Source organism: Cryptomeria japonica, chromosome 2 (assembly GCF_030272615.1).
Source record: "Cryptomeria japonica chromosome 2, Sugi_1.0, whole genome shotgun sequence".
In the NCBI taxonomy this organism is placed as follows: Eukaryota; Viridiplantae; Streptophyta; class Pinopsida; order Cupressales; family Cupressaceae; genus Cryptomeria; species Cryptomeria japonica.
The window spans coordinates 77,406,674-77,432,108 of record NC_081406.1 but is presented as its reverse complement, the minus strand read 5'-3'; the positions used below and the strand labels follow the sequence as shown (position 1 = coordinate 77,432,108).

The following is a 25,435-nucleotide window of genomic DNA, read 5'->3' as shown; positions in this document are numbered from 1 at the left end:
TATTTATTGATGCAAAAATTAACCTTCATGTTAAATATATGCATCAATAAAACAAATTAATTATTAACTAAAAAAAATGTTATATTAAAAAAAAAAACACTGTTATTAAAATCAATTCTCTTTTTTTTTCTCATTTTATTTTATTGTACCATCATATTTTATTTCTTTTTTTTATATAATAAAAAAAAAACAAAAAAAAAAACTAAAAACTAAATTAAATACTAAAAAAAAAGGAGGGGACGCTGCGGGCCCACCTTCCAACACGGGAGAGGCGGAAGTCCCGCAGCTCCCGCGCGGCCCTACTGTGGCACAGGGTTTCCCCCTGCGCTCACAGTGCACACAGGGCTTCCCTGCGGCCACTGTGGTCGCAGGTTTTACCCTGCGGCCACAGTGAACGCAGGTTTCCCTATGGCCGCTGTGGACATAGGGGATTCCCTGCGAGCCACGGCGTGGGGAAGAAATGGGGGAGGGGGCGGCGGCACGAGCCGAGCTTCGGCTCCTCCGCTCGCCAAACCAAACTAAATGGACTGATAAAAAAATACATAAAAACCCATACCCCCTCTTTTTTTTTTTTTTTTCCACAGCCACAAACATTTTTCAGATTATTTAAGCAATCGATTGGGGAAGATTTTTTTTTTTTCTTCTTTCAAAAAGCCCAAGAAACCATGGTCAATCTTAAACCAAGAAAAACCAAGCCTTCAACAAAACTGAAAACTAAATCTTAAGAACACTCATGGGTAGTATTCCTTTCTATTTTTCCAGCATTTCATGGAGGACATAACAATAAACAAAAGGGTAGATTGGAATCCTACCTCCAAACGCATTCCGGGAAGAGATTTTTAACGAAGAGCTCCACCTGCAACTCCAAGCCAATCTCCCATTTTTCCCAAAAAAAAGCCCTCAAGAAAGAACCCCCAAAAACATTTCAAAACTAGGTTAAATGAGAAACCCTATTTTTTTGCCCTAATTTTCAATTTCGAATTTAGGCATTTTTTATTTTTAAAATAAAAGAGAATGAGAATGGAAAAATCATTCCTTTCCACTATTCAATACATCTTATCGTTTTTCTAATTAAAATTAAAATGCCTCTATTTCTTATTTAATTCTAATTTTAATTTCTCCATATTACTTTAGCCAACATTTATATTTTGAACTATTAACAAGGATAACGTATTTTGATTAATTTAAATTTCCAAAAATCAATCTTTTATACTATATCAACTTTACACGTAAAAAGAATAATTTCCTTTTAAATAATAAAATTTACCCTTTCTTTCCAAAATGCGAAAATGATTAATCTATTTCTATTTCTCAAATGACTTTAAATTTTTCCTTTCTAAAATGCATAACTCATTAAATTCATTATCATCAAATTTAACTATTAAATTGACTCGCTATAACATAATAAAGTGACCTTTTTAATAAATGACTAATCTTATGAAAGAAATCTATTTATTTTAATTCCTCAACTTTTAATGCATAAATGAACACATTATTTCAATTTAAATGCTTTAAGCTTGCTACAATTATAATTAAAGCGATCTCTTTTTAAATTAACGATTAATCATATAAAAGAAGCTGCCTATTTAAATTTCTAAATTACTAATGCGTACATCTACTCATTAAATTGAATTAAATACTTAGGATAACAAACTCCACTTACCCCGCACAAGGCACGCAAATCGAGGAAGTCCACCAAATCTCATGACACGCAACCCAATGAAAAGAAGGCCCCACGAACCACACACAACGCTCTCCTAACCATGGCTAAGGCAAGATGAGAGTTTTATGACCACCAAATCCTAATTCTAAGGATGAAGGAGGTATACTCAACCCTGCAAATTCCCAAGAAGATGAACCTCGCCCTAGGCGGTGTTGTACCTGCAATCTCCTGCACCCATGAATTCATGCAAGCATACATATACATATACATATTCAATGAAGGCGTTAGCTCGAGATTTATCATAAGAGTTAGGAAATAATTACATTTACAAAAGAATCGATGCAAGAGCACAATAATAAGTATGCACAATTATTTATATTATCTAAACTACACATTGCATCACGGTTAACCTACCATTCAAGAATGCCACATAGGAAGTCAACCAAGGTCAAACGAGTTTACAAGTCCGACTAGGGTAGGGGCATTACAGATGATTTGGACAATTTGGATCCTCAGTGCATCAGTCAATCTGTGAATACTTTATTGGGTAGAACTAAAGGCATGAAGGGGAGAAGGAGCTATAAGACTATCAAAGAACATAGAGCCAATGAAAAGGGCATTGTAAGTGTTTTTGATTATATGAAAGTATCCAAGGGAGGAAAACCCTCCCTTGGAGAAAGATGAATATTTTTTCATGGAATGTCAGAGGCTTATCTGCCCTTGACAAAAGATGCTTGTTCAAAAGAGATTTGACCAAGTTTGACTCAGATGTGATATTGCTACAAGAAACTAAGTTAAGTTCGGTTAAGGCTTTGGATTTTAAGAATTTCCGTTTTAAATGGGAAGGGTTGTTTCAAGATGCTAGAGGTTCTGCGGGTGGACTAGGGGTTCTTTGGAATCCGATCTACATTGAGGCATGTATTGTAGCTTCTTATGAGTATCGGATGGAATGTACTATCAAATGCAGAAAATCAAATATTTGTTTTCCTCTATTCAACATTTATGGCTCGACCAAGATAGAGGATAAGTTGCGGGTTTGGAATGAGATAACATCTCAAGCTAATATGTTAGAGTTGGGGAAGGTTATAATGGTCGGTGATTTCAATGCCATTTTAAACTTAGATGATAAGGATGGAGGACTGAGAAAACCCACTAAAGTCATATAAGACTTTTGGGACTTTGTTTCTAACTGTAGGTTAGTTAACATTATACCAAAAAATGGGAAGTACACTTGGAATATCAGAAGGCTGAATTTCTCCAATATTTCAAAAAGACTTGATAGATTTTTTGTGGGAGAATGGTGGTTGTTGAGTAATTTTTTTCTAGATTCTATAATTGAACCTAAAAGTGGATCTGATCATTTCCTTATTACCCTCTCAATCGCTCATGAATCACATGGTCCTACAAACTACTTCAAATTTTTAAGAATGTGGTGGCAAGATCCATCCTTATTGGACCTTCTAAGAGGTTGGTGGGTGGAGAGCAATGTTTTTTTTGGATCTGTGAGTTTCAAATTTACAAAACGTATGCCATTCCTGAAACACAAATTAAAAGAATGGAACAAATTCACTTTCAAGAATATCTTTGCTGAAAAAGTAATAATTGAATCTGAATTGGAAAATGTGAATAGTCAGGTCATGGCCATGGGTATGACCAATATAGAGTACAAAATAGAAAAGCTCCTTAAAACGCAGTATTCTGAGATTTTGAAATGGGAGGAACTCTACTAGAAGGATAAATCACGAGAGCATTGGATTGTAGAGGGAGATATGAATACTAAATTTTTTTATGCTTCTGCAAAATCTAGAAGATGTAGCAACATAATTTGCTCGGTCTTGGATAAAAATATCAATCAGGTGTATTTGGCCAAGGAAATTGAGCAAGTTGTTTTGGAACACTTTATGGGCATCTTGGGTGATAATCAATCGAATCATGGATCATCTTTTCCATTAGTATCAGAGGTCATTAATCCATTCATTTTAGATGAGGACCGGGAGATGTTGATGGCTCCTTATACTCTGGAGGAAGTTAGGATGACCACCTTTGCACTTCACCCTCACAAGGCCCCAGGCCCTAATGGCATTAATGCATAATTTTTTCAAAAATGTTGGGACTTCGTGGGTGTTGACATCTAGCAAATAGTTGAGGAATTTAGAAAAAAGAGGATATTCATTAAGGAAAGCAATCATACCTTGATTACCTTAATTCCTAAGAAAATTAAGTGTTCTACTATGAAGGATTATCGACCTATCTCTTTATGCAACACATTATATAAGATCATCTCCAAAGCTATGGTTGAGGCTAAAGAAAATTCTTCCAAAACTCATTTCTAAAAACCAAAATGGATTCACACCTGGCCAAGAAATTGCAGACATTATCATTCTAGTTTTGGAGGCAATTCACTCTATGCATAAAGAGAAAATGAAAAGAATGAGTATTAAATTGGATGTAGAAAAGGCTTATGATCATGTTGTGTGGAAATTCCTCATTTTTGTATTGGAGAAGTTCGGTTTCCCCTCTTCATGGATTGATTGTATAAAATAATGTATCTCAACAGTGAATTTCTCACTCCTTATTAATGGCAATGTTTGTGGATTCTTATCTACTACAAATGGGTTGCGACGAGGCGACCCATTATCTCCTTCTATTTTTGTTATAATGGTAGAGGTTCTGGGAAAACTCATTCAGAAAAAAGCGTGTGATAGGCATTTGGAAAGGTTCTCAGATCCATAGCCAATTGGAGGCCATCACACACTCATAGTTTTTGGATGATACAGTGGTGTTTGGAGAGGCTTCCATGTTTGAAGCAAAATGCATAATGGATACCCTGAATCTCTATTCAGAAATTTCGAGTCAAGTAATGAACATAGATAAATCTCAATTATACTTCTTTAACACCAATAGGCAGTCTCAATTGAGGATATCATGGTATATGGGGATTAAAATCATAGAACTCCTTATGAAATATCTTGGCATCAGAATTGACAAGGGTTGTCAACAAACTCAAATTTGGGATGATGTTCGACAATCCTACGAAATGAAATCTCTGTTATGGAAAAACTGTTGGCTATCATAGGCTGGGCAATTGACCATGATTCAATCGGTTCTCTCAACCATTCCTATATACAACATGTCCTTCTTCAAGATGAAAAAGGCTACTGGGAAGAATTTGGATAACCTCTTGAGGAAATTTGTATGGGATGGGGAAAAAGATGCTAATAGAATTCCACTTATAAACTGGGAGACTGTGTTTCCAAAAAGAATACGGTGGTACAGGGCTGCAGAAAATGGAGTTACAAAACATTGCGTTGGGTGCAAAATTAACCTGGAAAATGTACCATGAACCTCAAAATTTATGGTGTAAAATATTTGGATTTAGAGCTACCTAATAGAATTCTCACTATTGCAAATTCAGAAAAAGGATCCGCCACATGGAATTTTTTATGGGAATGGAGATCTGTAATAACTGATCATATTTCGTGGCACATTGGTAATGGAAGCTCTGCTAAATTTTGGTTTGATTCTTGGGAGGGGGAGCCTGCGATCTATGATCTTATTGATGACCATACCTAGATTCATATGGTAGAATCCCAATATGGGTCTCTTGTCTATGATTATTTTGACACTGGACTATCCGATGGAAACATTAGAAAATGGAAACAGGTGAATATGGGTAATCTGATGATGTGCAATTTACTTTGGGATATTCTAAATACTAGACATATCCCTATCTCCAATGGTCATGACAACATATTTTGGTTTGGTTCCAAGTCCAGTGAGTACAGTTTCAGATTGGGGTATGAGGCACAAAGAGCAAGAGGCCTGATCTCGGCTGAGCCTCATAGACTGTGCTGGAATAATAGGCTCCTCCCCAAAGCTGGAGCCTTTCTTTGGATTTCCCTTCACAACTGAATCTTAACTGGAGACAGGTTTAATCTAATTGGTATTTCAGGCTCGAGCATGTGTTCTATGTGTAAAGAAGCACAAGAAACATCCAATCATTTGTAGTTGTCCTGTCGCTGTCGACTGCTGGAACTGGTTCTTTCACAAAATCAATTATGCTACTGTCAAGAATGAGACACTAAAAGATTTCCTTTTTTCTTGGCCCACTAATCATTCCTCAAAATGGAGCGACATTTGGTTGACATTCCCCTCTTTGATTATGCGGCACATCTGGAAGGAGAGGAATAGGAGGATTTTTAAAGAAACATGTCTTCCTCTGGACAGACTCATTGGGAATATAAAGCTGGTAGTTGAGGAAGTGGTCAATGGTAAACATAAAAAATATGTCAGATGTTACAATGATTGGGATCGAACCATGGAAAAATAGTGGCTATTAAAAGACCCCAATCATGGTTCCGTTCTCTTTGACAAAAGGGTAGACAAAAAGCATATCAGATGGAAGGCGCCTGCTTCAGATTGGCTAAAACTAAATTTTGATGGTGCTTGTAGAAGCAATCCGGGAGTATCTGGATTTGGTGCCATTGTGCGAAATGCTGAGGGGGATCTGATATTGGGTACTTACGGTGCACTAGGAAATGCCACTAATAATGAGGCTAAGATACGCACCCTCATTGAGGGACTTAACTTATGTGTAAGGTATGGTCTTTCAAAAATTATCATAGAGGGGGATTCTTTAATAGTTATTAATGGGATAATCAAATCACAATTTCAAAATAGAAAGTTAAGTAAATGGATCTCATGCATTTCCCATCTATTGAGCCTAATAGGAACCTATGAGATTATGCATACATACAGAGAAGGAAATCGGGTAGTTGATTTACTAGCTGATTTGGGTATTGATTCTTCCAATGGTTCGGTGATCTTTGATAACAAGTCTACCTCTGAGAATGTTAGAGATCCAATCAGATTAGATCTTTCACATAATAGTGGCAAATAAGGTTTCCTCTGTTGGACCATCTCTGTTGGATTACATCTGGCATGTACTCCCTCCTCAACCTTCTTCACTTCAGGATCGTCTGTGATGAAGACACATGGATTGTTTGTACAATACTATATTCTGAACCAAATATATCTCTCTGACATCTAGGTGCATGAAAAATTTTGATAATCCGCATAGAGGTATGTGCGCTCAAGCAGAAAGATCTTGAAATCACTACCACATCTATTAAGTGGTTTGCCACTGGTTTTTTGACTACAAGTGCTTGGAGTGATAAGGTTCTAATCCGTCCAATGGCATATTTTGGTAATTTTCTCTTATGTCAATTGTAAGGAGGACTTAAAAAATCAGGTCCGGAACCTTTTCATTACTAAAGACCATGTATATGATGCAATTGAGGGGCTGATTGGGATTGTTCTCAATTTTCAGAGACATTGGTGTGATTCTTTTGTGCTTGAGGTTGTCCTGTTACTAGTGGTTAATGTCCTAGAATCCAGAGAAAGATCTGTGGAGATTCTTAACGGGCTCCTCAAACCCGATGTTGGTGATGCCATTGTGGATTCAATCCTAAGCCTGTTGTCGGACAGGAAGGTCAGCATCCTTTGGGTCTATTTCCTACCAGAAAATTATCTCCCCTGAGAAACTTCAGATGATGAGTCAGATGTTGAAGATGATGATGAGTTGGATGCTAAAGATGATGACGAGTCAGAAAATGAGAAACATAATTGTATCATAATGAGGAATATGGAGAAAGAAGCTGAGCGAGAGCGCATGAAAACCTTTGGGGTAAATGCATGGGAGGTATTCCGTTGTGCAGTTTTAAATGGTAACATGGCCCCATTCCGCATGCTCACTAACTCAGCTGAATGGTGGCTCTCTGAATAGTCCACCAACAATGTTTCAATGTTGGTGAATTTGCTGCAATTGTTGTGAATGCCATCCATGGCAATTACTAAAAGTAAATACTTTGTGTGTCTATGTCTTGTATGTCGTTTTGTATATTTTAGGCATCAAGGCTCTTCGATATGCAGTCTTTTTTGGAATCTAATATAGGGCGCTATCCCCTTACTCGATAGCACACACACATATATATATATATATACATATATATATATACATATATATATATATATACATATATATATATATATACATATATATATGTATATATGTATATATGTATATCTATATATATATATGTATATATGTATATATGTATATATGTATATATGTATATATATATGTATATATATATACATATATACATATATATATATAGATATACATATATACATATATACATATGTATATACATATATATACATATGTATATATGTATATATGTATATACATATGTATATACATATGTATATATATGTACATACATATATGTATAGATGCATATATATAGATATATATATGTATAGATGCATATATATATATATATGTATATATATATACATGTATATATAGGGTATGTGCACAAAGATGGTGGTCAAAAAAGTGGACACCAGTCAAAAAAAACATGGAAAAACAAGCAGTGCGTACGCGGTTTTAAAATTTGAAATTTCTGTGTACGCGCTTAGGTTTGTTCTTCCCGAGCCTAGAAAAGGTAGCGCATACGTGCTACTTTTAGGAAAATGAGCGCGTACGCACTATGCCTAGGAAAATGAGTGCGTACATGCTAATAATCCAAATATAACCGCATACACGGTGCCTGTTAAAAAAAAATTGGTCTCATTTACCCATGAATAGCACATTTTTACTTCATTTTTTTTCCATTTCCTCTCCTAAACCGCGAACGGGGTGCTAGTTTTGTCCTCCAAGCTATGGATCAAGGTTAGTTTTTCTTTATTTTTGTCTTTCTTTCCCGTTTGTTCAATTTGAATTTAATTTCATTAATTTTGATTAGGTTTTTCAATTTTTTATTTCAAAAACCAGATTCTTTTAATCCACAACAAGAACAACCAAATGCACCTCCTGAAAACCCACAAGAACAACCAAATGCACCTCCTGAAAACACACAAGAACAACCCCCAATTCCTCCTTTTGACCACACACCAGAAACACGAGAGCAATTAATTAATTAGTTAGGACAAAATATGTCTAAAATCAATAGATTGATTGTTAAATTGAAAACTTCTAAAATTGAGCATCATCAATCCCTCGCCACTAGCCTAGAAACATTAGCTAGTGATGCCATAGCTGTTTCCACACAAATTACCAAATGGGGAAGCTTTAGGGATCGGTGTCATCAATTCTATGCCGATGGGCTATCATACGATGGAGTAAAAAACAAAAATATTACTAAACAACAAACATGTGCCCTTTTCGTTGATCCCAAAACTGGTCAGTCATTACCTCTTAATGCAAAGAGGTCTCCCATACATTGGTGTACCAATGTGTAGATGAAGAATCTTTTTTGGCAGAGGTGGTGGATGGTCTTTGATGATCCACCTTGTAATAATTATGACGTGCCATTATATTTTTTGACAAAAGTATATTGTGAGTTTGTGCTCAATGTGCGCCCAAACTATTTTGACATGAGAGAGTTCCATGGTAGAGGTGGTGGCTCTACCCAAGATAGACCTGGAGCCTGTAGGCAATTACCCGTAGAGAGTCGCCGCCCCCTAGCACCCAAACCCAAGGTGCATCAGGTTGCCCCAATAGAGCTGAAAGAGTCGATGGAGCTACAGACTCTTCAGGTGGCCATAGCATTGATTGATGCCATCATCCAGCATGGGATGTCATTAGCACACCCTATTGTATTGGATGATGAGCCATTAGGTGGTGACAGGGAGCCCATCTAGCATATGTGTGTTTGTTGCTCGATGATATGCTCAGGGATAGATGATGCAGTCGGTGCAGATGGATCCTCATCTCATCTGTGCACTATTTGTGGGAGTAGATGTTAGGCCCGCACGACTAAGGATTTCACATTGACAGATGAGTTGATGGACATGGTGTTTGCCCATGAGCGGCAGACACAGGTGTGTTGATTTGAATTCATAGCATTTTATTTATCAGTCACTTTAAATTTGTAATTACATAAATGAATTTTCATTTATACATCGATTTAAATTGAGACAAATAATATGCATTTTAAGATGCAGCAACAGTATCCCATACTCCTCCCTCAGTTACAATAGCTGCAACTTCGATGCCTGAGGTATAAATTTTGTAACATGTTAAAATAGAATAGTACACTTTGAATTCAAAAAAATACAAGATATACTATCTTTAATGCTTGGTCCAATTTTTGGTTTGTAGGTGTTGACAGGGGACGAAATGTCCCAAATTAATTGTAGACACCTAAAATTAATATTTAATTAATTTAAGCCTATCAACATAATTAATTGACTTTAATTATGTTATCCTTATTCCTCTCAGGATCAATTAAATCTAATTTAAGTAATCCTATCACTATTGTCCAATAATTAATTTATCAAATAAATTAATTATTCCTCTATTCCTCTAAAGTCCCCTCCAATAATTATTTCCTCTAAACCCACTCAGTTGATTAATTCTAATTAATTAACCTAGTCATGTGATTCCTACAAATCACTTTTCCTAATTTCATTAGCCTAGTTAATCCTTCTAGAATCTCTCATAATCATGCTTATCATTATCCATCAATTTTTAATTCCCACTCATGTCACATCAACATTGAGTCTCTCAAAGAAATTCAAATTTCTTTAAATCCCTTAATGCATCCTTATTTTGGATTTTTTAATTCCTCATATTTGAAATTCAAATTTCTCCCCCCTTTTTCCAAGGAATTTTATATTCCTGTTTATTTTCCCAAGACACCCTTGATCCATGCCTTCTATCTAAAATCAATCTCAACCCTTCATAATCAAATCAATCTTGGCCCTCCATTGGCCTCATCCAATCTATAAATTGGACCCTATTCTCCTCACAAACCATCCACTTCTCATGCATTGTCATGCTTCTCTTTTCTCCTCTTCTTTCTCCAATATTTCAATTCAAATCCATCCAAAATCCAACCAATAATCCTATCAAATCCAATCTATCTTGTTGAGCACTTGGAGAGCATTCCACATCCAAATAAATCAAAGGAGCACATCAAGTGGAGCATCATCAAGGGGCGCCTTCACTTCATCAAGCTCAATTAGAAGGAGAAGGTAAAATAGCAAAGGTATAAAATGATCTTTTGATGTTTTATGGTTTTCATGCTTACTTCATTATCATTTTGATCATTTGACCTTCTAATCTGTTTTCCCATCTTCATTAATGACATCACTCTCTCAGCAATCGATTTTGGACTATAAGGCTATATGGTATCATATTTTGTACAACCCTTTTTATGTATTGTTTTGATGGAATATGTAAGTCATTTCATTTTAGATTTTTAAAATTATGTTTAATTTATTATCTGTACTAATATCTCATGTTAATTTTGTTTTTTTAGGGTACCCCCTCCATGTTTAGGGCTCGTCCTAAGAAAAAGAATTCCTTGCAGATGCCAAAACGTGGGAAGAAGGTAATTGAACACATTCTTAGTTGTACAATTGTTTGAAAATGTTCAAATCAAGTATTAGTTGGGGTTTGTAGATTGATTAGTGTTTTTTTGTCTATTTTACATGTACAACAGTCATTGAGCTATGTGGATTTATTGAATGCACCTGATTCGCCCATGGATCAAGAGAGGGCGGAGGTATGTATCTCTACTTTATTTTCTTGATTTCATGATTATATGCACGTGTACATGTGAACTTGTGATATATTATAATCTTATAATTTTTTCATACACGAAATATCGATACCTATTTCATCAATGGCGAACCCTCCTCCGTGCATTGGAGAAGCATCTCAGGATCCGGTACACTTTTGTTTGATATGTAAAATTAATTGTCTTTAACCTTCAATACTTATCATTATATTAATTGTATTTAATCTTTGAACATTTTTTGTATAGGTAATAGCGACAATTTCTACATCGATGGTGAGCCATCCTCAGTCCATTGGAGAAGCATCTCAGGCACAGGTACATCATTGTTCTCTATATTATAGCTTTTAAGTGTTTTTGATATATTTATGTTAGTACATTGTATTAATTATACATTTAATCTACAATAGACCCCTTCGCAGTATGGCCATAACATGGATCCATTTAAGTATGTATTCAAGAAAACTCCTAAGAGTGACAAGGAGAGGAGAGCGAAGACATTAGCTCCTAGATCAGTCGATGAGGTAATCTACATTTCAATTGAAAATGAATTAAAGTTAAATGCATAGTTATGTTGTTAATTGTGAACTATTTTTTACAAAAGAATTCTAACTTGGCTTTTAAATCGTGGTTTTGCAGCCATCTACAAAGCTGCGTACTGCATCGAAGAGGCTTGATTTTGATGATCCACCACAAGTTTAGGATCATATACTGTTAGTTTTGGTCATAGAATGACCAATACATGTAGATATATTCTAAATTTTTATTGTATATCAATTTGGACATGGTATATGCCACATTTTTGTAATACTTGTATTGACTTGGTAGATATGCTTTTTTTTTATAAATAAAAATATTGATATTTGATCCAATAAATGTGTACTGAGTTCATTATTTTGTATTTGTTTTTTATTAAGGTAAAAAAAAGTTTTGAAGGGACCCCGAAACCCTTTACAAAAGGAACTTAAAAGATATAGTGTTAAGAAACCAAAAGGAACAAACCAATGAAAAGCCAGCAAAAAACCATAGAAAACTGGCTAAAGCCCCAAAAAGCAACAAAAACCAGCCAGACACGAGAGAAGAAACTAATTGATATTTTATCAGGGCATTAGCCAGGGTATTGCTAATCCCATACAAATTTGATATTTTCCCTAAGATTAGGGATTTCCTTAGCAGAATCAGCCACAACTTTCTTGGCACTTGCCCTGGTCCTCTTTGCAGCAACACCTGGAGTAACTTCCCCACTGCCAATCTCGATAGTATCATCATCCATGTCAAGGTCCACCACTAGTTTAGGAGAGCTGGAATTATCGAGGACCTTAGCAATATCCTCAAGGTTTTTAGTGGCAGCTGACAGGATATTCGAGATAATGCTTATCAAATTTTTTATCGCCCCATTCCCTTCTTCCAGCGATTTAATGTTCTCCTCCATATCCTGCTTCCATTTTATCTGATCCCTGTCATAATCCTTCCTTTTCTCATTCATCTGTTTCCCATTTTTTTCCAAGTTCTTCAAAAGTTCATATGTCCATCTGTCATAATCCAATCTAGCCTCAGTGAGTTTTTTAAGGTTATTCAGGAATAACCCTTTACCAACACTTTCCTTATCCTCACTTAAACTGTCCTTAGTCAAATCCTACTCAGATTCCTTATTCTCCTCCCTCTTAGAATTCACATCTTTATCCTCATTATCCTTGTCTTCCACAACCACCATAGGTTTGTTGTTGTAATTGTCAGGGTTAGCACTGTGGATTGGGCTTTTATTATCAGACTCATTCTCACCACCTTCATCCTCAACACCCACCTCCTCATCTTTCCAGTTGTTTTCACCATCAGAATCATCCGTATCCATTTCACTGCCATCTTTACCAGTTTCCTCTATATCATTCTTTTCTTCATGGGTTTCTGTCCCAGAGGCACTCTTACTTTTTTGCTAGAGGTCGCCTTCTCCTTACTGGAATCACCTCCTTCCACTTTTCTCTTGGCTTTCCCTAGAGAAGCGGATAAACTCTTGTTTTCCAGCATGGTGAGGGTTTTACAGTGCTCATAAATGAGCAGCAAAAGCCCACAATGGAGAAATAGATTTGATGGATTCTTACTGTGTTTGTTGAGGGACCTTGAAAGGGACCTGAATAGATAGTAGGGTAGGGATACCATTTTGTCATGTCTGAAATGGTTTAATAGAACAAAGTGATAAGTGTGGGCCCTGGAAAAGTGGCCCTCAACAATTATATATTCCATTACAACATTCAAAACCCAGCCCCAGATTTTCTTGATATTGGAGGCTTCATAGTAACCCCCTGTGGCTTTGCCAATTTTAGCCCTCTTTTTCCTTACGCGAGAAAAGATTAACCGCGTTGTTGGAAACTTTAAGGTCTCTAAAAAAATTGAGCCCAGAGTGGGGCATACCAGTCATAGTAGCTATGAGTCTCGCGTCCAATTTGAACTTTACCCTATAGATTTTAAAGGACCCATTACACCAATTTTCAGAAATTTTGGAAACTGCGAGATTTACCCTACCTTTGTCGTAATCCACCAACTTCTCCATAAAGCTTGTGAGGGACCCTTTTTCTAGCTTCGCCCACACTTTCGGCATCGCCTTCCATCTTGACGTATTGTCTGGTTCCTCCCTCCTTAAATCTCCTCCCATTTTCGAATTCGGACTTTCAGCTCTGTTTCTTTGCAAACTCAACACTTATTTCCCGTAGTTACTCAAAATTTTGAAAAGGATGACCCACAAATTGTGCGAAATAATATTAAAATTGGTTGGGATTCTGCCGCTTTGCCAGGTAATCATTACCTTTCCATCAAACCATAAATTATTCATATACCCTATCATGATTATGCGGTCCTTCTCTCCCCGTAAATTTGTCCTTTCTAAGGAGCTCTTTAATATTCATATTAATATCTTCCCCATGCCACATCATTTGAGAATCAGAATTAACTCCTAGGTTCACTAGACAGTCCGCCACCATATTTTTCTCTCTAAAGGCATGTTGAATAATTATTTCTTTAAAACTGGTGATGATTTCCCTAGCTTTCAAAATAATTTTTTCAATTGACCATGATGGCTCAGACTCCTCCTTCAAACACTTAATAATATTAAGTGAATCTCCCTCAAGATATACTTTATCATGATTAAGGTTCTTAGCTATAATTAGGGTATTCGGTGCAGTTGAGGCTTCAGAAAAATGACTAGTTTGACTCCCCAAAGGACCAGCCACTGCCACTATGCAACTTCTAGCAAAATTCTCTTCCCTTCTCCTTACTAGGTATGGTAGTAGAGAGGTTCCACCTATCATTGAAGTCATCTTTAGCAGCTAGTCCATTATCAGTACCATAGATACATTCAAATATGCTCCTATAAATTTTATCCACCACCACTTCAGGAATGACACTTTTATCCCTAAAAATCCTATTGTTGTGCTCTTTCCATATATTCCAGATAACATTCGGGAGAGTAAGTTTCCAAGTCTCCACAATCTTTGGATTGGAATTAGGGCAATGCCATTGCTGCCAAGATTCCCCACGGGAATTTGAAAAAATCCAACTCAATTTCCACCTACTTAAGATGATTTTCTAGATTTCCTGACTAAATGTACACTAATTAAGAATATGGCAAGAAGTCTCTTCTTCCTTGCAACAACGAGAACATCTATTAGGAAAAACAAAACCTCTCTTTTTAAGGTTGTCCAGAGTTAAAACCTTGTTTTGGATGAAAATCCAAAAAAAGATATTAACCTTAGGAACTAACTTCTTGTTCCAGACTTTAGCCCAAATAGGAATTTCTTCCACAACTTCATTTTGGATAGCCACAGCTGAGGACACAGAATATTTCCCATATGGGGTTTCCCTCCATATCAATCTGTCTTCTTTGTTGTCTCTAGGAACTTTAGCAGAGAGAGCAATCTGAAGGAACTTTAGCTCCGAACACTGCTGGCTAAAATCAATCCATTTCCCATTTCTCCAGTAGTCTCTGACCAACTCCCCAAACCTGCTTTTGAATCAATCTTTCTAGTCATTGAGGATTGAAAATTCCTCCAAAGGTTTATCCATTATCCACCTATCTTCCCAAAATCTTATACTCTTGCCATCCCCCAAATTCCACATTCAACCAGCAGCGGCCCAACTTTTAGCCGATTGGACTGCATTCCATATGGCAGAACCTTCAACAATAAAAGATTCATCTAAAAATTCTTCCTTAGAAGGTTGCATATGAAGATATTTATTTTTCCAGATTAAGTTCCATTCTCTTTCCTCCCCTTTCATTCTCCAAATTTGTTTATCTAGTAAAGCCTTATTGATAGAACTAATATTCCTTAAGCCCAGCCCCCCTGAGGCCTTAGGAGAACAGATTTTATTCCAAGCCATAAGGGGAATTCTGTTTTTGACTTCCACCCCCGACTAAAGAAATTTTTTTTGGATTCTTTCAATTGCTTCCACAAACTTTCTGGGGATTTTGAACAAACTGAGAGCATAAACCGGCAAGTTTTGGAGAGTGGCTTTGAGCAGAGTTACTTTGCCCACTTGACTTAGGACTGCCCCTTTCCAACCAGCCAATTTTGAGTTAAATCTGTCCACCAACTTATTCCAAAAATTATCTACAGGCTTAATACATAGAGGAAGCCCCAGATAAGAAGAGGGAAGCTCAACTATTTTACAGCCAAGAATCCTTTCAATCCTTAATTGTCTTTGAACAGGGGTATTGATGAAGAACAAAGAGCTCTTATCCCAATTAATTTTTTGACTAGAGGTAGATTCATAAATATTCAACACATTCTTCATATTTTTAGCTTCCCTAATGGTAGCTTCCCCCATAGTGATAGAATCATCAACAAACTGTTCATGAGTACAAGTGAAATTGGATGAAGATGGTTTTAGACCTCTAAGATTGCCTTCTTCCACATTTTTAAAAATAAATCTACCCAAACTTTCAGTTAAAATAGTAAACAAGATAGGGGAAATGGGGTCCCCTTCTCTAAGACCTCTAGAAGTTTTGAAGAAACTTGAAGGGGATCCATTGACAATAACACCAGAAGAGGAAGTTTCAATAAGTTGAGAGAAAAGTTGAATAACTTTTTCACCAAAACCAAACGTTTTCATAATCCTTAAGAGAAACCGCCAATTCACTCTATCATAAGCTTTAGCCATATCTAACTTCAGAAGGAAACCCTGATTATTAGCCGCTTTTAGAGAATGGATATTTTCATGAACAGATATAATGGAGTCCAAAATCTGTCTACCTGGGACAAAACCGTTCTACTGGACAGAGATAATTCTTGGAAGAATTTCCAGCAATCTAGAAGTAAGAACCTTGGATAAGATCTTGTAAACAGAGTTAAAGAGACTAATAGGTCTAAACTTATTGAGAGAGTCAGCTCCTGGGATCTTTGGAATTAGGACAATGAAGGTAGCATTCAGTTCTTTTAAAAGCCTTCTAGAGCCAAAGAATTCTTTAACACCTTTACAAATGTCAGTCTCCACAATATGCCAAAATAATTGGAAGAAGAACATTGGAAAACCATCCGGTCCAGGAGACTTATCTCCCTGAAAGGAAAAGACCGCCTTTTTGATTTCCTGATTAGAGGGACTATGGGATAAATAATTATTGTCTTCCACAGTCAGGGTGGAAGGAATAGCTTGCAATAGGATGTTTTGATTACTGGTATCTAGGTTATCCACTTCTCCCAAAAGGGTGCCAAAATACTCCAGAGCTTCCTTTCTAATATCATTGTCCTCCATTAAAATCCCTTTATTACAAGATAATCTAGATATCTTGTTAGCCGCCCTATGCTTAAGAGTGGTTAAGTGAAAAAATCGGGTATTTTTATCACCTTCCTTCAAGTACAAGGCTCTAGATCTTTGTCTCCAGAACGTCTCTTCATTAGAAATAATGGTGTGGTATTTAGACAACAGACCATTTTCCACAGCCCTCAGTTCATCAGACAGCCCATTCTCTTGGATTCTATCCTGAACATCTTTTATTTCAGTTTTAATTTGAATTTTACTCTTGAAGATATCTCCAAAAATCTCTTTGTTCCAGATTTTAATTTTAGCCTTTATAATATTGAGCTTTTTAGCTATTCTAAAAAGAGTCGTACCCTCAATCTCAGAATTCCACCATTCAGCAACACAAGCTTCTAAGGAAGGATGGGATAACCACACTTTTTCAAATCTAAAAGGGAAGTTTCTCTTAGCCGAAAAAGAGTTGGCAGTAAACGAGATTGGATAATGATCTAAACCAATTTTGATAACAGATGCAAGAGAACAACTATACTTGGCTAACCATTCAGGAGAAACTAAGGTTCTATCTAACTTAACTTGAATCAGGCCAGCTCCGGTTCTTCTATTAGTCCAGGTATAGTTAATCCCTTGAAGATCCACATCCGTAAGAGCTTGGTCATTAATGAACTCCATAAGGTCTTGTTTCCCATCAAGTTGCAAGGGGAGACCTCCCATCTTCTCTTCCTCTTTTAGTGGAGTATTGAAATCTCCCATTATTATCCAACTTTGATCAGCAAACTTAAGTTTGTCTTCAGTAAGGCTTCTCCAATATTTAGCTCTCCCAGTTTTGGTATTATGTGTATAGACATTAGTTAACACCCATACAAAGTTATCCATGATATGCTCAAGCTGCATAGAGTTCCTATTAAAAGAAAAGATGATTTCCTTACCTTTAATGGTTTTTTTGTTCCAAAAAATCGCAGTTCCTCCAGAAGCTCCCTCTGAGCTAGATCCTATTGTATATGGTGAAAATGGATAACAATAATAATGATATTGAAAGGCTAAATGAATTCAACCACAAAACCCTAGCCTAACAACAACAAAGATCCACCATAACATATGAAGATTACCTAAGACAATGCAAATCAAATGAAATCACAAAGATTATACCATCACATGTCCAATAGGGTTTTGATCTCCATTCTTCCTATCTCCATTGATCTTGCTTGATATATTTGCTCTCAGATTTTATGTGCACAAGAGCTCAAAAAAGAACGGAATGTGGTTGCAAGTAGGATCGCATATGCCAAGTAGTCAATTGATCAAATAGTCAGGTCATTAGGGTTTGATAATGAAGGAAGCATCTCCTTATATAGAAGACACCATAAGAAATGGAGGGATAAGATTGAGAGGTGTAAAAGGAGGTCGGCTATGATTAGAGGGTAGGTAGAGAAAATAATAAAATAATGAAAGGGTAGGTAGTGTATGAATTAAGAGATGAATGACATGTGTCATGGGTAGAAAAGGCTAATGAATTAATTAAATAAATAAAGATTCATTTAATTAATAGAAGAAGTGGGATAATTAAATAAATAAGATATTTATTTAATTTAGGAAAGGGATAATTTAAATAAATAAATTTATTTATCTAAATGAGAAATAAGGCTAGAAGAGGATAAATGAATTAATTAAATAAATAAGGATTTATTTAATTAATAGATGAATTAGGCTTAGATAATTAAATAAATAAAATATTTATTTAATTAGACTGGACAATTTTGGGTGTCTACATTTTGCCCCTCTTTGAGACAATGCGGCTTGTCACGTTGTTTCAAAGAAGATAAGATGAACTGATACAGAGTTGCTCCAGGATGGGAATCATATGCCCCCTTGAGAGATTGGATGAAAATGTGTGAAAAGACCACAGACAATCTCTTGATAAGAAAGAAAGGCTAGAATGGACTGACCAGATAAAGTGACAAAGTCACGGGATAACGAAGACTGACACAGGAGACTAGGGCTAGGGTAGTCTATAAGATAGACCACGAGAGGAAAACATCCTCATTGTTATCTACACCTCCAAGAGATTAGAGTGCAGAGAGAGAAAGAGCAGCAGCACTTAGTAGTGATGGCAATGGCTCATAGATTCGATCACATTCGCTGATTTCAGAGGCCAACAGAGGCAAGAGAGCCAGTAAGTACCACAAAACATCCTTCTACTTTGTCGCAATAAATGTTGTCATAAATGCATGCTAGGTAGGATAATATGCGTTTACGTCTTCTAGGACGAATTGGTAGTTCTGTGATGAGCATACACTGTCGATTGGATAAGCTGCTAAGAGGATATACTCAAGCAGGTCCTCTAGGGAAGACTAGGATAGCAGATAGGGCTAGGATTGACAATTCTGTGATAGAATATACGTTGCCAATTAGGAAACTACTCAAGAGGATACACTCAAGTATAGCCCTAGGATAGGATAGATCAAGGCATTTTGTGATGAACAATGAGTACCAAGATATGAGCAGCACTTTGTGATGAACGGTGAGTGCAAATGTGAGCAGCACTTTGTGATGAACAGGGAGTGTCAAACACGTAGTACTTTGTGATGAACAGGGAGTACCACTAGGATAGAAGCAACACTTTGTGATGAATAGTGAGTGTCACTAGGACTAAGATGATTGATTTGTGTGACTGCAGGAGTATTTGCCTATGTTGGAGTCACGGGAGAGATTCCCATCGACTCAGAGGTTGCGACCTGAGTTGATAGCTGAGGACCGAGCTACGATTGAGGCTATGGGATTGAGACATATTTTGTATATGCCTGAGTTTTGAGCGAACATGGGATTGCTGACTGCACTGGCGGAGAGGTGGCACTCTAAGACTTGCACTTTTCATTTGCCGATGAGGGAGATGACAGTCACCCTGGAGGATGTATACAGGATTCTACGGATACCGATCGATGGGGAGCTGATTCCATACGATCGAGACGGAGACAGGGATGCCCTTAGATAAGTGTTTCAGGATCCGGGACTGGAGATGAGGGTGGGACATGTGGCATGGGATACCATGACATGGATAGGATTAGCACTACCAACAGTGTTGGTAGGAGTTATCAGTGGGTTCCTCTGTCCGGATAGGGTGACACGAGGGGTGGCTATAGAGGACACAGGGGCCAGGAGAGATGATCTTGGGGCGGGTCCTTCTAGGGCTCAGACTCCGTCAAGGCCAGCCGGCTCCGAGGGAGGGAGTTCATCGTAGCCGTAGAGGGCTCCCTATGTATCAATTTTGTACCATTTTGTATGATTATGTAGACACCTTCAGGTGATTGTAGCCATATGATTTTGACATCATTGTATCATGACACTTATGATTTTAATATATATATGAGATGATTCATCTTTGCGGCAACTATATGCATGTGTACCTATGTGATGAGATGTTCTTATGTGATGCTTATGATATGGATGCAAATATGTATATGATGCAATGCAATATTATTTTTTTTGTTCTTTTATGTTTTATATGTGTATGCATGATGCAAATGTGAATGTATGTAATGCAGATGAATATGATAATGCAAATGTAAATTGTGCTAACAGGTGTTGTGTGCAGGATGTGATGCAGTTGTGATATCTATATGTATGTATGAAATGCTTATATGTGGTAATGCAGGTGCAACTACATGAAATGCAAATGTTTTTGGCATGTCATTATACTCATTCATGTGATAGCAAGCTACGCGGACTCGAGAAGGATGATGGAAGTCAATCAAGAAAGGGGGATGAAAGATAGAAGATATGAAAGTGAAAGATCTTCTTGTGCTTTATCATCATTGAGCTTTATTATGGCAAAATAGGTTATGACAATCGAGGCATATGTTCGACCCAGAAAGTCATTGTACCCGTTTGCATGGACATAAGATAGTCACAAACAAGGAATGCCCCAGTTCACACTAGACTCACAATGTCCTCATATCCTTGGACAAGTCATAGCATTACTAAGAGACAATCCACAGACAACAAAAGAAAAATAGGTGATGATACCCCATCCTCGCCTTTCTAGTCAAAGACATCTTGGAGATAGAATCTCTAGTCAAAGACATCTTGGAAAAGCTAAAAGACAGATCACCAAAAAATCAAAAGAAAACCAAGACTTGACACCAACATCCACTATAGTCCTCAAATTTAGTGTCTCTTGTCACTTGTATAAGTCTTATTTGATTGTGGTCACAATGTTTACTTTCACAGAAAGGATAGATAGCACTGAACCATATGTTATCTGAATCTGTTGAAAGATTTGATTTGTTGAAGCCCATTGTTGTTGTTGTGTCTCATTTGAAACTGACTGAATCCATGAAACCGATACTTTATTGCAGAGAAGATTGAACTTTATTGCAGCTTGGTGCTGCAAAATGTTGCTTTATTTCGGATTGTGCGTGAATAGACTGAAGGAAATTGGAAGAAACCATACTCCTCGAAACATGTGATGTTCTCAGTTCCACACTCATCACTAGACGTAGGATTTGCCTTAGCCACAGATAGGATCTGATTTATTATGGATGGAAAGGGAGTGAAAAGGAAGGTTTATTATGAATGGCGAACCAATCTTGGGTAGATCAATAACAAGCCATGATGGGAATGGGTAAGTTTATTATGAACGAATAGGTTGTGAGTGTGTGCAAAGTGAAGGATGAAGGTGAATCCTAAAGGAGGGAGGAGCAATGTCTCTACGCATGGCGCTGGTGACCCAGTTTTCGCCATGGTACTTGCCCAGGGCGCCACCGAAGTGGTTTTCACCGTTGGATAGATTTATTTCTCTTTACTTTTTTCAATTTTTTCAATGTTTTTTGTGTCACAAGGCGCTTGTTTGCCAGGTTTTCACCAAGTAACGATTTTTTTATTTTTTTTTTAATTTTTTTTTTTGTATTTTTGAAATTTTTGAATTTTTTGAATTAGGATACTCTGAAGAGCTATGTGTAAAACCTGCGAAGGTGCATGCTATTGATAGGATCCTCCAAAGGTTCACCTTCTGTAGTTGAGAGCTGATATGCCCCAGATCCATATGCTGCTGTAATGATGTAAGGACCAAGCCAATTTGGTTCAAACTTGCCCTTCTTCTCTTTGTCTTGCTGATTTTTGGGATTTTCTCTGAGAACTAAGTCCCCTACCTCAAATGTGCAAGGCTTGACTTTGTGATTGTAACTGCATCATTCCTTGACTGAATGATGTGTAGCTCGAGTGACTGTCTTCCTTGATAAAGGAACTGAGATATAATTACTAGTGTGTGGACTACACAGGCCTATATGTGTGTCACCTAAAGAAGTTTGGGCATCCCTGATAACAAAGTCCTTCAAGGAAGCTCCATTAAAGATCCATGATGTATCACCAGAAGGGAAATGATGTGTGGAACAAGTGGATGAGTTATGAAGGCTTATGATTGCAAAAAGAAGTGAAAGTATGATAGCATGATGGAGACTTAGGATCAACAAATATGCTTTTTGACTTGAAATTGTGGAACTTTTGCCCCTAGTTATTTTGGTATTAGGGGATATCATCTCTTGTTCTTTTTTTCTTCATATGATTTTTATCCTTGACTTTGATTTTTGTAGAGTCCAATAGCTTTTGATTTTGATTTGGAATAAAGGACTTTTCTTTATTTTTGACTTGTAGATTTTTCTTTTCAAAGCTTGATTTTTGATCCCCAATAAGTAAGGGCTTTTGTGATTCTTGTTGATCCAAGTCTGAAGTGGAGTGGAAATGGAATGAGTGGATGATATGGTAAAGCTATGTGAGTTCTCAAGAGGGCTAGCAATAGGCTCAATAGATTCTTTGTTGGAACCATTCTTAGGACTATTGATATCAAGAGTTGCTTGCACCACTGGAGGAGATTTGCATTCAGACTCAGTAGCCACAACACTAGGTGGTTCACACCCAATTCCTTGTAAATTGTTTATAGATTGTTCTTGTCGACTGAATTTCTTAGGAGATAGTGGGAGTTGATCAACATGAAAGATATACTCACCACATCCCATGTCTTTAATCTTGAATTTTTCTTTTAGCTCTGTTTGTTTTGATGTAGAAGCTTTCAAGGATTCTGGATCCACATATACTGAAGAAGGAACAACTTGTCGATTGACTGGGATTGTTATTTCTGATCTAGGTTGCAGATTGTTGCAATATATGAATGGATTTGGATCTGCTTTGATGGTCACTTCAACTCCATTGTGTGGAAACTTGATACATCGATGATATGTAGAAGGGACTGCGCTCATCTCATGAATCCATGGACGTCCCAAGAGTATGTTGTATGTGAGATCTAGATCTAGGACTTGACAAACCACATCCTTTGTAACTGGCCCAACTCTGAGAGGTAAGGTGACTGTGCCCTTGGATGAATGCTCTTCATCATCATATGCTTTGATGGTAATTTTGTTTGTAGAATTCACAGTTTTATCAGAATATCCCAATTGTTTAATAGTGCTCAATGTACAAATGTTTAGACCTGCTCCTCCATCTATCAGGACTCGTTTTATTCGATGTTTGTGTATGAAGTCTTCAATGTGTAATGGTGCATTATGTGGTTGGCTCACGGAGGCATCGTCAGCTTCTATGAATGTAAGGGAATGTGGAACAGAAAGGTATCCCACCATGGCTTGAAACTGGTCCACGTTCAGATCAGTAGGAACGACAGTGTCTCTCAAAGCTTTATCAAGAATGGCCTTATGTGCGGGGGATATGCGTAAGAGCTCAAGGATGGAGATGAGCGTGAGTGTCTTCCCTAACTGTTCTACAAGGTTGTACTCAGGCTTGGTTGATGAAGAAATAATGTTTTTAGTTGGAGCACCTTGCAAAGTGAATTTACCTTGACAGGTTGTAACATGACATTCAGAGGTTGGTTCGGAAGAAGATCCAACACCTTTTAGGACAATCTTGGGTCTCCGGGTGGAATTCTTAGGGTTTTTGTCCTTGATGATAATGGTAGAGATGTAATTGTCCATCGAAATGTGATTGATAGTTGAATCATAGTTATAGGTTGCTCTGGTATAGTTGGTTTGGTCATCTGTGGCTTTAGCTTTTCCTTTGTCATGTTTTGGGAATGGTTCCTTAAACATTTCATGTTCTTGATTGGATGAGTGTCCTTCAATCTCAATGTCACCTTTATCAATAAGATCTTGTATGATGTTCTTCATTCGATGACAATTTCCCATTTTATGTCCCTTGCTCTTATGAAATTCACAATATTCGTCATCATTCCACCAATTTGGTTTAACCTTTGGTTCATATGGAGGAAAATCTAGAATTGTGATAACCTTGTTTGCCACTAGCTTCTTGAAAACTGACTGAAGTGGTTCTCCCAATGGAGTGTACTTCCTTCATGATTTAGAAGTTGTTTGAGTATTCACCTAGTTGTTTGTAGAGCTTGATCCAGAAAAAATGATTTTGGGTCATACTGTATTGGCATCTACAACACCATCATTGACTGTGTTCTTGTTTTTATTCCAAAATCTTGGCTTGTCTTTTCCTTTAAAGTCATCTTTGTTTTCCTTGAATATCTTAATGACTCCGTGTTCAATTAGGACCTTTTCTGTCACTAAGCATTTTTCAATGAGGTCCTTGAAGGTGGATAAACAAGCTTTCCTTAGATCATAACCAATGTCTTTGTTAACATTTTGGGTGAACATTTCTACCATTTGTTTTTGTGGAATTTCACAAGAGCATCTGCTAGCTAGATTCCTCCATCTTTGTAAAAATGATGAAAAAGACTCTCCATCTTTTTGCTTGGTGTTGCACAAAGTAGTGACTGATATGTCTGTCTCTATGTTGTAGGAGAAATGTTGAATAAATGCCTCTGCTAAGTCACCCCATGACTTAATTCCAGGTGGAAACTGGGAGAACCATTCCATAGCTTGATCGCCTAGGCTCTGTGGGAATAATCTCATCAAATATGTCTCTTCTGTTGCTATCTCAATGCAGGCCGTGAAAAATTGTCTTATGTGTGCCTTAGGATCCCCTTTTCCTCTATACTTATCAAATTTAGGCATCACAAAGTGTGTAGGAAAAGGAGGCATTGGAATGCTCTTGTCAAATGGATAAGGACATATGTCTCTCATTGTGTATGTTGGCTTCGGTGTATTTATGTCCTCCATTTTCTTTTGTAAGTCCCTGATTTGTTGCTCCAAATTGCTCCTAGGTGGAGATCGACTTCTTGGACCATACCCCATGCTTGAGGCACCAATTGGAGGAGGAGCATGTTGCATATATGGATGATATTGATCATACACATGTTCATATGGAGGAGGTCTATAGTGATGTTGCATATATGGACCACTTGGTATAGATTCATGTTGAGAAACACCATATCTATTTTGTCCATGTATACCATATTCTATAGGCATGTCATGTTCTAATGTGTTACCCCCAAATTTGACACGGGGTTTCCTTGTGTCCAAATTTTGAG

The 25,435-nt window shown here is 37.1% G+C and overlaps 1 pseudogene; it reads right to left on the bottom strand.

The window, feature by feature from the left end:
* Positions 1-12,526, bottom strand: part of LOC131859161 (boron transporter 1-like) — a 36,553-nt pseudogene extending 24,027 nt beyond the window's left edge.
* Between the last annotated feature and the right edge of the window lie 12,909 nt (positions 12,527-25,435).